This window comes from Vanessa atalanta, chromosome 6 (genome assembly GCF_905147765.1).
Source record: "Vanessa atalanta chromosome 6, ilVanAtal1.2, whole genome shotgun sequence".
In the NCBI taxonomy this organism is placed as follows: domain Eukaryota; kingdom Metazoa; phylum Arthropoda; class Insecta; order Lepidoptera; family Nymphalidae; genus Vanessa; species Vanessa atalanta.
Genome location: NC_061876.1, coordinates 4,255,614 through 4,269,610, shown reverse-complemented (window position 1 = coordinate 4,269,610; position 13,997 = coordinate 4,255,614). Strand labels below are relative to the sequence as shown.

Genomic DNA, 13,997 nt, shown 5'->3' with positions numbered 1-13,997 from the left:
TAATTTGGGTAATACGCTGACTTTAATTTATTTATTATAGTCTCCTAAGTGACCTCTGTTAAACCTTCAAAAAAATTCAATTCATGTTTCAACAATTCAACAATTCAACATATATTTGCATGTCTCATTATCAAAAAGAAAGTTTAAAAGTTAAAAATAGAAAATCTTAAAGTTATTCACGATTAAGTGATTAGTAATTTCACGTGGGAAAATATGTCAAAAGAATGAATTGAATTTAGTGAAAATTAATTTAAAAAAAATAAATAGGTACTTCATTATGTTAATGCGTAATGCGTGCATTTTTTTACACTCGTAGAAGATAAATTTAAATATTATTTATTATTATTAGTAAAATTATCTGTATTAATATCAATATCTATTCAATTAGGCCACAATATTTATAGATATTATCTATGGTACGCTGCAGGCTATGAGAGTGTAGGGTGGTATGTCCATGCCGGATAGCTGTAATAATTAATAACATAATGAATTAGTAGTTACACAAGACTAATAACTTAATTATGTTAATAATAATAATAATTTGAAAACAATCACACGGTAATTATTAGTATTTATTTCTTAAAAATATATCTTTCATTCAAAGTTAACGGCGCAATATGGCAGCCATTTTTAGACTAGTATTGTTAGATAGTGATTGAATCGAACTCCTATCTACAACAATTACCAATCAGAGCTACTTAAATGCTCTAAAAGAATTACTGATAGTTTTTTTTTGCATTTGAACAAACATCGTAGTTATACAACTTTTTATATGTGAAAGTGTAATTAAATTTAAACACGTGCCAACCGTGCAAAGGGATTATAAATCACATCACGCGCCGAATGTGATTTTTCAAACATGTTATTAAATAACGCATCTTTTAATACCTCATACTATTGATTCGATTTAAATTAAAATTATTTACTTAAGGAAAGATGGATGAATAATCTTTACATAAAACCAGCAAAATCAGCGTAATTCAAATTTTTAATAATTACATGTGTATACCAGTTGAAGGTAGGGCTGTATTAAACCTACCTTACAAAAAGTTATTAATTTTTCTGCCGCCAAACAGCAATATGTAGTTGGTATTTTTGTATTCCGGTTTCAATGCTGAGTGAGCCAATGTACAGCTCTGTAGCCTGTGCTCAAGACATATAAAATGTTATTTCAATAAGTTAATGGCGCATTTGCGATGTATATTTAACGGTGGCAATGACTATGGGCGGAGTTGAATACTCACTATCAACTGGCCAATTTGGGACTCAAGACCCAGGTGATTCGCTGACTGACCATGGGAAATTCGCTGCGCGACGCGTGTTGCGATTAAAATATATGGAAATATACTGCAACGGGCATTAGCGACCGGCGGGGCATACTGCAATTTTTGCCGCTCGAATTACACGAGCGTCAAAACCGCCTGTGCGACTGGCGATAGAAATAGTCTAGGAACCAATATTATTTGGTTGCATTCGTCAAGAAATAACGGTCAGAATTTTTTCAAAGGTGTTATTATGATAATGTAAAATTATATACTATAATAATTATACTTATATACGTTTTCATGACGTATCTTACGTTTGCATTGCGGTCACTGAAGTTATTTGTTACGTGTATTTATTTGTAGGTATATATAATGTGGTTTATTATTAATTAATATTATACATAATTTTTTACTTTTCCTTTTTTGAAATGATTTTTTTTTTAATTTATTTTATTCTATGTTGAAACAACAAAATGTAATATATTTTCATTTATTTTCTTGACTCCGGTTTTACACGATAAACATGTGACTGTGGGAAGTAATATATGTAGACACATATTCCACAATATGTAGTTACCTCCACTATTTCTTCCTTTATTGTCTTGAACAATAAAACTACTCTTCAGCATTGTCCAAAAAATCACCATCGGTCTACAAAAGATGGGACGGAGATCACAACTGCCCGTGGCTTGAAAAACGCGCCGTGCGGAACCGTTCCCGAGTACTTAACTTTAACAAATGTCAAGAAATTTTAAGATGACCAATCCAATGGTCCATTAATTAAAATGCAGTATATCGGTTCCTAATTAAAAAAATAAATTTTAGATGGATGATAAAGTAAAGAGTGGTTTTAAGCATTCTTTCATTATATAATATATATTTGTCAAATAATATTTTTTCTTTTCCAAAGGATAACATTATTCGTACATAAAATGTAAAGTAGATATTCCTGATCAATAGATATGATAATATATTAGATTCTTCGTATAACTTTATATTACCGTAGATTAAAGCATAATTTAGCCATGACGGAGGGATAAAGAAGGAGGGTAAGACAAGATATAACAACTGATCTTCCTTAGCGGTGACATAATTTGTTTGATATATTGATGCGTATAAACTCCTTACATTTACATAACTTATCTAAATCTCAATATATATGTAAAAAAATTAAGAATTCTCGTGTAAATGAAAGAGAGTTTCAATATGTATTGGTTTAAAAATGATTACAATTCAATAAATTGAAACCGACACAATTACGTTCTATGGATTATCGTGTTAAATTTGTGTAAGTACCTACATATTTTCTTTCTTCAAATTTACTTAAATTAGATACTAATATTATGAAGCCGAAGAATTTGTTTGTTTGATCGCGCTAAACACGTAAATGAATATTAAAGAAGACATTGTAGCCACCACCAAAACGGCGGCGAAGAAAATCACTAACCGGGCGGGAGTAGACGTGGCGAAGAAAATACGCACATTAGCGTTGATCCTCGCGAATGCTATCAAAGAGCAAAACCACAGACATTCTAAACGTCTTATAGTCGACGAGGTAGTTACGGAACACTTTGGAACCATCGTGATGTTAGTGCGTATTATCAAAGCCTGCGAGGTGTTACTCATCGGAGACGTCAATAAATTACAATACATTGACAGAAACAATCTCTTTAAGTTAACATATATTAGTCCAAATTTCATGTCCACCGTATTTAAAGAACTATTATGCACACAGATGCTTCATGGATATAGCGTGTGCCGTCTATGGAGATAAGCACAGTTGTAAAGTCCATCTAAGTCATATAGCGACGTTGCGATTCGCAAAACCCAGCCTATGATTCTGTACTGACACACAAGCAGAGAAAGCAGTCCAAGGCAAGTACGGCAATGGAGGAGGATCCAACACCCTCAAAATATATGAGGCACAGAGACTGAATTACGAGACGGTCGTCCTCATCAAATGTACGACGAGAAAACTAAAACTAAGACTTTAATTTTATTAAAAGTAAAAAAAAATTATTAAATTAATTAAAAAATGAGCCGAGATGGCCCAGTGGTTAGAACGCGTGCATCTTAACCGATGATTTCGGGTTCAAACCCAGGCAGGCACCACTGAAATTTCATGTGCTTAATTTGTGTTTATAATTCATCTCGTGCTCGGCGGTGAAGGAAAACATCGTGAGGAAACCTGCATGTGTCTAATTTCAACGAAATTCTGCCACATGTGTATTACGCCAACCCGCATTGGAGCAGCGTGGTGGAATATGCTCCAAACCTTCTCCTCAAAGGGAGAGGAGGCCTTTATCCCAGCAGTGGGACATTTACGGGCTGCTAATGCAATAATGCAATTAAAAAAATATATACACCCACGGCACGTATTTATTTATAATATATAAAATGATATTCAATAGACACTAAAAATAAGTGAAAACGGCGAATGATTTTCATGTAATAATATATATTTTTAATTAAACAATCTATTATAATATTTTTTTTTTGCGCAACTTCGTACTCAATTAATGGAAGAAAATTGATATAAGTAGGTATAAAGGCGAAGACGAATAAATCTGTGTATAGTTCGTAGATAACGTAAACTGGCTTTTTTGAAATTACCTCTCAAGTCTAGTACAGTTAAGGACCACTTGCCTACTTTTCCTAAACATCCTGGATAAAATAAAAGGATATTTCTAATTTGGTTTATAAATATTAATAAAGAAATTAATGAATTAATTACTTTTAAATATTGTCATGAACACATACAACACAATAGAGATCATATTACCTACACTGAATTTTTTTTTAAGGATGGTTTCAGATTATTCTTGTGATTATCTTAAAATTCAGTACCTGTCTTGTGTCGTACTACCTTTATGGACCATGACGTACTCGTAGAACAGTTAAATTTGCATATCGCGCCCTTAGCTCTGTTTACTGTTTAAACATTATATTACTACCGACGTACAACTGAAAATATATGATAGTACATATTTTTTGTTTTTTTTTTTTTCCAAAATTATAAATAATTATTTACTCCATCTTTATTTTATTTTTGTATGCTGTCATGCGCGTTACCTGTTCGTATATCTTGATTAATTATAAAATTACTTATTAAATTTTAAAACTATATTGGTTATTGATTAAACTAATTATTTTAAATTATAAGCCTAAAATTGCAATAGTTATGTATACAAATGTTATAATACATATCACGATTACACCGCAAAACCAATCGTAATAGAATTTGATACTGATGGAACCGAGTAAATAGTAGGTAAATAAAATTCATTATTTACTGAAAAAAAATGAAAACCAATCAGTAGTCGCCTAATAAGAAGTGGAACATCTGACATTTTATCATAGTAATAACCACAGTAACACAATATCCTTACGGAAAATTTGCTGGTGTCATCTGTCCGCAAAGTTTATTGGTTAAGTCAAAGAGCGCGCGCTTTCCCGACTTCCTGTTACGCACTGCCCTTTTCACACAATCCCTGGCACGGATTGCATAGGAAAGGGTGAGATAAGATGTCACACAAAAGAAACAAATGGACGAAATCTTGGGAAACAGCTAGTTACTTATAAACACTGTTTAATCATATGTTAAGCACGAAATAGAAAGTAAACTATATCTTAAAGTGTATACCAAGAGCGTCAAGAACCACAAATAGGAATTAAATGCATACATTAATTTAAGCTGAACCGAATCAACACTTCTGTTTCAAGTATTAGGGACATGACAAACGTGTTTGTCGTGTCCCTAATAGCGAACACTTGTGCACACACAATAATTAGGGAAAGTATCGTATAACATTACACAAAAATATATTTGGGTGATAGGGCTTTGTGCAAGGTCGTTTGGGTACCATCCACTCAACAGATATTCTACAGGGCAGCTTATATTGTTGTGAGGACTAAGTTAGCCTAGCATAACATCTTAGTTCATATAGTTGGCGACGCATTGGCGATTTAAGGGTTAATATTTCTTACATAGCCCACATCTATGAGCAATAGAACATTTACTATCAAATGGTTTCAAATAGATTTTTTAGCAATAAGAGCACCTTTTGTACCAACTTCATTTCAGTTTTCCCTGTGTTTTGTTTTTGTTTTGGTGTACAATAACTTGTATTTATATTGCATTGTTTTTAAATGTGAACACACTTTAATACTCAGCTTATTCACTAAATGTAAATTTTTACTCTATAATAAATAGAGCCGAGATGGCCTAGCGGTTAGAACGCGTACATCACAACCTATGATTACGGGTTCAAGCCTAGGCAAGTACCACATAATTTTCATGTGCTTAATTTGTGTTTAAAATTCATCTCGTACCCGGCGAGGAATATTTCTATATATGTCTTATTTCAACGAAATTCTGCCACATGTGTATTCCACCCGCATTGGAGCAGCGTGGTGGAATATTCTCCAAACCTTCTCCTTAAAGGGAGAGGAGGAGGTCTTAGTCCAGTAGTGGGAAATTTACAGGCTGTTAATTCAATAAATTGTTTGTTGCATGAGAAGTATCATTCTGTATAATATAACGTTGCTCGTCACGTTCGTCAAAGTAACGTATCACCGCTGGTTTTATAAGGCTCCCGTGTAGTGCATATCATCTGAGTATTATCTACATATCTTATAGCTCGGCGGTGTCATATACCGTTTATATTATTTTAATGGCCTGTGATATTAAACTAAAAAATATTAATGAAGAAGATAGCGTATGATACTGATATCCAGTCATTTTGTTTGAGTAAAAATGCTGGTTTATAATTTAATACGTTATGAAAAGGTTGGGTATATATAGGAATAGTAATAATAATAAATAATAAGAATAATGCTAATAGGAGTTTTACCTTGATATAACGAATAGCTTCTGTGCTTCTAGTGAAATATACTACTAGCCTAGCTATTATCCTCCAGCTTGGTTGGATATTACATAAAAAGGAGGGAGGATACATAAGCAATTCAAAAAAATAATAGCGTAAAACCATCTACGGACGTCTTTCGTCATCTTTCGCGTCGATTGGTCAATCTCATACCGATACGGTCAGTAGTTTTCATATGATTGACGCACAAAGAAAAAAAAAACATTATATTTATATAGATTACTTAGTAATATTCGACTTTAATTTTTGGTCTGGTCTGGTACATTATAATTTACCAGATATATATTTATTATTGTGTATATGCAATGAAGTCTACAGTACTACAGTCGTCTAAAATTTTGAACATCAGCGAAATATATGTATTTTTAAATAAAATATGATATCACTTCAGCTGGCTATAAATTATACTGAAATATCTCTTTCACTGTGATTATCGGAAGATTTATGTAATATCAAATTTACAAAATTAAATTCATGCCATGAATATTTGAGCGAGTTATGGCAATGCTTGTAATTATTTTATGATGAGCTTGTCATTTATAGAGTCGTAATTTTGTCATTCTGTCAGTTCATGGTGTTATTCAAACGGAGGCTGTCCTTGAAAACGCAGGCCGTGGAAAGTCAGTCGTTAATATCATTTAACTCTTGTAGACGTCTTAGACGTTTTTTAATAGCTACGATAGTTCATTATAAACCTGGAAATTGCATCCTCTTCATGAGATATTTTTAATAAAAAAAAAATCTATTTACTGAAACCGATTCGTCATTATTATTAACTTGTGACAGCCTCTCATCTGCTGTACGAAGTTTATATTTACAGTAAATGTATCAGTCGAAAATGGAATGTCATCAAATCAAATTCCTTTATTCAATATAGAAGCATTACACTTACTTATGATTTGCAAATTAAACACTATCATCGGTTCTGGAAAGAAAATATCCTGACTTGAGAAGAACTGGCGAAAGTAATTTGGCAGGTCATTTTTTTGTCGATTCAATTAAATTGTAGAAGAAATATCCAGGAGGCGATCATTTTATTCCCAAGGTGTGATATCTACCATGAACTCACTATTACATATCCTTTCGCACACAAGCGCTCTTTAACATTTTTATTAAATTTGGCAGAGGCATTTTGGTTGCTTTCTGGCATTCTGTTGTAGAACCGTCATAAATATTCTGTGGTAAATCCGAATATATATCTAATATTATTAAAGTAGCGGTAAGTATTATTTTAAACAGCAAAAACCACATAACTGAGTCTTGTCTTTAATCAATGTACAATATATACTTAAATAACATGAACATGTTGACATTTTATTTCAATTATTGCAACAAAATTCCCAGGCATAGTTTCTACTCATACATTTTGACGTTATGTCAAATGTAATAGATACCCGAACTCGAACTAAACAAAGACAGTAAGATTTAGACGTAGACAAACTGACTACGTTTTAATTTAAAAAATAATTTACAGGTTATAAAAATACCATTCCACTTTAAGACCTCCATTCGTATATTCTTTATCTACCAGATCAAATATCGGTTCTGCATACTTTTACGCACACATTTAATCAATGAAGAAATTATAATTAGTTAATTCTACAAAACGAAATAAAAACAAAGAGTTATAAACAATTGATAATGTTAGTAGCTAATTTGATCAAGAGGTTCTGGGTCAGCCCAATATAACCGATTAGTTTTTTTCTGTCCAGACGTTTTCACTAACTACCTGTGAAATGTTACATTATCCGGAGCCTAGTTTAGATTAATTCACAGCCAAGCAAAAGAGAGAGCTACGATTGCGTCGAAAATAAAAATAAAATAAAGCGCAAAGCGATTACATTGCTGGCCCGTCAGGCATAAAGAGTCCAAACGTCAACGGATAATGCCTACCAACGACTTCGTTGGAAGGCAACACAAAAAGCAGTGCATGTAAGTCAAGTACTTACGTTATACCACTCTGTGTGTTGATTGTATTGAGGAGATTGATTAAACATAAATACAAAACAGTTATTATGATATTATTTTTACGTTCACGCAAAAAAACCTGTTTGAACTGAACTTATCTTTTCGTTGTTCTTTGGTCATTGATATTAAAGTTTTATACACTAAAACTTTCCGGGATAAATAACTTCTAATGATAAAAATGCAACAAATATCAACGTGTATAACAGTTTCATAATAATTTTAAAGATGGCCCTTTTACAAAATATTTAAAAGGAAATGGTGATGCCGTCATTATCCCAGTTGAAGGATTCACCAATTCAATTCAATTAGCCAATAAAAATAAAATAATATTAGATACCTAAAAATAATGTCATAAATATTGTAATTTATATTTGTAATTGTATTCCGGACCATTAATATTAGCTTATGACTTATGACAGTACTAGTGAAACGTTTGAACTTGAATTTCGAGATTTTGAATAATGTATGGTATTCACGATGGATTCGAGAATATTTATTTATTTTGTTAACATAAAACTTAACTACCATTGGACGCCTCATGTATCACCAAATATGGATCATCCATTTTCATATACAGGTAAATATATATACACGGACAGTCTGCTGGGTTTTGCTAATAATAATATAAATAGCTATGTATACGAAGAATTCGATTTTCTTGCTAAACATTGCAAGAATTGTTCGTTTCTACAAAAAGTATATTATAGTAAAATGATATTGTTATTGATAGATTATACATAAGCCTTCGCATCGCTCGAGATCTATGAACAATAAAACTTTGCCTTAACGATATTGCCATTCTTATTCCGCTAGATTTCGATTTGAAATATAACAAAAACTTTTCACATATGTTTTTACGAAAAAGGTGATTAATTTTTTTCGTTGTTTAGAGTGATCGTCGCTGTCAACAAAGTTCATTAAATCGTTGTGATAGATTGTTCGCGTGAAACTCGGGTATAGATTTGCTGTCGTGCTGCATTTACACGAAATCGTTATTTTTATTTTGATCACTTTTTTTTAAATACTTACGTGTTATATTATTTTACTTATGAGATATTTTTAAAACACGTCACATTACCGTGGACTTTTTATTCACATAATTAATAATGTTTATTTTAAGGTTATGTTATGGTGCCACATATGGCACAGAAATTTGTTTTATTGTTCATTCGCCGACAACCGTTTAGGCAAGGTTCTTCTTTGGTTTAGACTCCAGCTAAAATGGCTACAAATCTCAAGGTTCCTAATTCCGGTTAAGGGCTTATAAATGTTAATGGTTTTTTCCTTACTTGCTTTGCACCTGATCTCTGTGCGGTCTGTGTGGTGCAGTATGAGAGTAAATGAATATAGGCACCAGTATTTGCCTAGACGCCTAATAAATAATATCTTCTTCTAAATTGGCTTGTATTTGATTGAGATTGATCTCCGTGGATCAAATTCACACAAGAAGACATCATTAATTTAGGTTACGTTGCTATTGTCATCCTTTATATAGAAATAGCTGAACCTGCTGCGGCTTCACCTGCGCGAAATTAATAAATCTTTACCTATAGCACACAAAGATGGCCCAGTGGTTAGAACGCGTGCATCTTAACCGATGATTTCGGGTTCAAACCCAGGCAGGCAGAGGAGGCCTTTAGCCCAGCAGTGGGAAAATTTAGAGGCTGCTAATGCTAATACTAATAATGCTATAGCACACAAACTGTCACTCCCTATTTTACTCGCTATACTCGCTAACTTATGTTTTTCCCCGGGACTTAAAATAGACAGAGTTACTTTCGCATTAATATTATTAGTATTATTTGTTTTAGATTTTATTTCTAAAACACGTTTTAACTTATATCTATATTTAAGTTTTCAATAACATGGTTTTTTAATTTTTTATCGATAAACAAAAAACTTAATGTAATTACCGACAATGTAACCGAGTAAGTACCTAATTTTCGATTTGGTTTTAAAAAACTTGTATATATAATTAATATTTCTACAAGTTCTGTGAAAATGTCTATACCAAAATCTACGACAAATTTCAACATTATATTATATAAAGTATAATATCGCGAGTATTTACCACTGTTCTTGGAAGATATTTGTAGCGATACGCAACCTAAAATAATAGCAAACGTGCCCAAAAGACGTATGGCCAGATTTGGTCTTGGAAATATGTGTTTCTTTGTTAAATAGGCCTGTATGTTCATACCATTGATTTCAATGATATGACATGTACTTATGATCAATATAATCGAATAGTTTATTTTTTAAAAGAATAACAAATAGCATATATGTACCTACCTTTAGTAAATAAGTTTGTTCGTAAGAATGATACTGGTATTTGAACCAATGAATTAAATTTACCTAAGTAATAAAAGCATAAAAACTTCTTGTTTAGATTCTAAAAATCGTTCATGTCGTGCAATGAGAAGAAGGCAAGTTTTTGCATTGCCTAAATGAGGTAACTAAAAACCAATACACATAAAACTTATATCAGAAGAGGCGGTGTGTTTCCGAGGTTTTATTATAATATAACACTTGGTCAAGCAGTTCAACGCCTGCTGACGGTTTTGCTTATACAGGGTGAATGAAATAAAACGACCTTTCTAAGCGAATTTATTTTATTTTAACGGATCGATTATATTTTTAAATGATTATTTTTTTCCAACATATGCAGAACTGTCTATAGTTATTGGGCTTGAATTCTTTAGTTTACTGGGAATTTATATCGATGATACCCAAGTCGGAATGGACTATCTGGAGTTCTCTCGGACATTGTATCGAATGGCAATAATTAATCTTCGACGATTTTGCGTTAATTTGTCATATAGGCACTGCTTCGTCGACCACCAACTCTGTTGTCTCAAATTTATTCATTAAACAAGGGATTGTGTTATGGGTGACGGCAGTAAATGCCACAAATTTTTGATAATATATTTTATTAATTTCATCGCGTTGTTCTTAAATTGTAAAATTTAAGTTCGTGAGTGAGTAATCATCGTGAGTAATCGAAGAAATTATATATGTACGTTTTATTTATTAATTACTAGCTTAAATATCTAGTACAACAGATATAAATCGTTTTTTTTTTACTTCATTGCTTGATTCCCTATTTTATCTTTTGATAAAATTAATAATTGTATTCTGTTTGATTAATTAATTATTCTAAATATCTTTGTAATTAATTGTTTAATAAACAGCAAGTACATAGACTAACCTTCATTTGTTAGCCATTTTAAAAAAATAGCAGAGTCTTTGTCGGTTTGGGTTGTTTTTACTGAAAATTGTGAATAAATAGTTCCCTTAGGATACGTATACGATCACAAATGATTATCATTGATGTGAAGATGCAGACGTCACAGTGATGCCTACACGTACATAATCATGTTTCAACACAGCTCAAGGACCGCGGGCTCGTCTGGCCACAATGCTCAGGAAATAGTTCATCTCGATAGCTCGCAGGAAGTTTGCGTTTGTGGAGGCGTGCATTGTCATGGCTTGCGACTTGATACTATGAAATTGGGCTCGAGATATTGACCGTTCTTCTGTATCAACATTAGATTCCTTTTATTTAGCAGTGCGCAAATGTTTAATCGTCCTTGCATTTCTATTCTACGATATTAGACGTAAGATCATAAGCTATCGAGGGTAATTATAAAATTAATTTGTCCTTTATTTGTGAGAAGTTTACTGATTTAACTGAACAGAATATTTGTAACAATATATCTAAAAGTTAATTTTCTTTTTTACATTTGTATGTATGTCTATTTATGTATGTCATCTGACTTGTTCGTGTAATGCCTTTGCAAAGGGGCAAATTACAAATTTGATTACGTTAATAGTTCACACCAAATATACGAGGACACTAGGATCAAATACGAATATTTTTTCGCTATTGACACTATTTCAATCTTTATTATCTTAAAGAGAAGAACTCTCCAACAAAGCATAATGATAGGACAGGATAAGAATATATGTAAATGATTAAGACAAGTATGTTAAGAATAACGACTAAATAACGCAAATGATTTGCACTGTATTTAGAAAAATGATTTTATAGTAAATATTTTGTAATCAGCATTTATCTGGATAGAAAACCAATGCATATATATACAATACCTATAGATAGATAGTCATTACCGAACCCAAAAGGTAAACCTAAGATTCCTGTCATTAAAGTTGGTATGCGGGGACTGATCCCCTTTTTAATAGCGACGGAATGAACCATTTACGAATGTAATTTACAATTGGAGGCCTGTCTATGTCGTCATCACTGTTTTAAAGGTGCTTAGTGGTTAGAAGTCATGATTCTAAATGATGTTTGCGTGTTCAAACCCAAAGCCGTACATAATTTTCTTTTTTTTTATTTGTGTTTATTATTAATTATTAGGTACTCTAGAGCTCAGCGGCGAAGAAGATAATATTGTGATAAAACTTTCATGTGTCAGATAAAAATCTGTGTAACTAATAGGTATTAGTCAACACCGGTTGGAGCAGCTTGGTAGAATATACTCCAAGCCTTTTCAAATGGGAGAAGATCTTTGCTTAGCGAGAAATCAAAAATGTATATATTTTAAAATTTATAACGAATAGTTTAAAATATATTCAATAAACATAATTTAGGAAATACAAAGACGACCATTGCCTCTTATAAATATATCTACTGAATTATGTATTTGGACATTGTAAACTATACAAAATAAATAACTCATAGGTCATTGGAAAAACATATATAAATTCCTTCAGCTAACCGAATAGTACAAGATCATTCACACTTGACCGGCGTCTTAAGAAGTCATGTTTAAAGGTTAATATTCCTATTTTGTATTTTTTTTTTCTATTTACAAACCAATTTTCAGTCACTCGACTCTGTATATTCCTGTACGTAGATTAGTTTTTATATGTTTCGGTCCTGAATGCATTTTAATGATTTTCTATAAAGCTTTAGTGCTCCTTAATGCATGTACCATGTTGCATTTGTTTGGACATGTATTTTGCCGAGTAGCTTTGAATATGAATATTTGTACAAGCACACCGTTAATGTTAGCGGAAAAAACTGCCGCTGAAGCAATATTTGATGTACAATGTTATTTTTTAATCAAATGTAAAACTTTTTATAATTAATCAAACAGTCAACGTGACGTACGGTGTATTTTCCTGGAATTTGGTGTTACATTCACAAATCCCTCCATTTATGTATCTAGAGTTGGCGCGCCTGGACGGCGCCAGCACCCCCGGCGCCAAGCCGCCTTGTCCTGAACGACCGCAGTTGCGTGCCGGGACCCGCCCCTGATGCACAATGAACCTTTTCTGTCTATTCGTTATTATTGCAATAGTTAAATGTGTCAATGCTAAAATAAGTGGAGGCCCACGAGGACGATTCGACCATGACGTTCAGTACAAACCAAACAATCATCATGTCAGCGCGCATCACGCACACTTCTCGTACCATCCACCCAGCGTAATACATTTCATGTGCCGTCACTGTTCCCATTTTGTTACTTACCCCGTGTACCATGGACTACCACCTACCTATGTGTATAAGTATCGAGAGGCCGGCGGAAGATTTAGTGAATTGTTGACTGGATTAGCTTTGTACAACTTGGGAAGAGCTGCAGCAGAGCGTTGGCAGTACACGCACTTCTATCCAGTTCGCCCAGGTGAAAAATGTTCTATGGAAGTTATTGATCGGAAGCATATCGAAGAAATCAAATTTCCTTGCTTCCTCATGTCTTCCTTTATAGAGCGCTCACCGGAGAGCTTTCTGCCTGGCCCTGGTGCCCTGGATATAACTTCGCCTCAGATAGACATTCGACCTTTCCTGCAGCACAATGGTTCGACCCTCAAGATAACAAGGGAGCAAGAATGTGTACTGTGGCACAATACT

The 13,997-nt window shown here is 32.9% G+C and overlaps 1 protein-coding gene across 1 annotated transcript in view; it reads left to right on the top strand.

Moving 5' to 3' along the window:
• LOC125064896 (adenosine receptor A3) overlaps positions 1-13,997 on the top strand; it is a 76,616-nt gene that overhangs the window by 1,387 nt on the left and 61,232 nt on the right. The window lies entirely within an intron of this gene.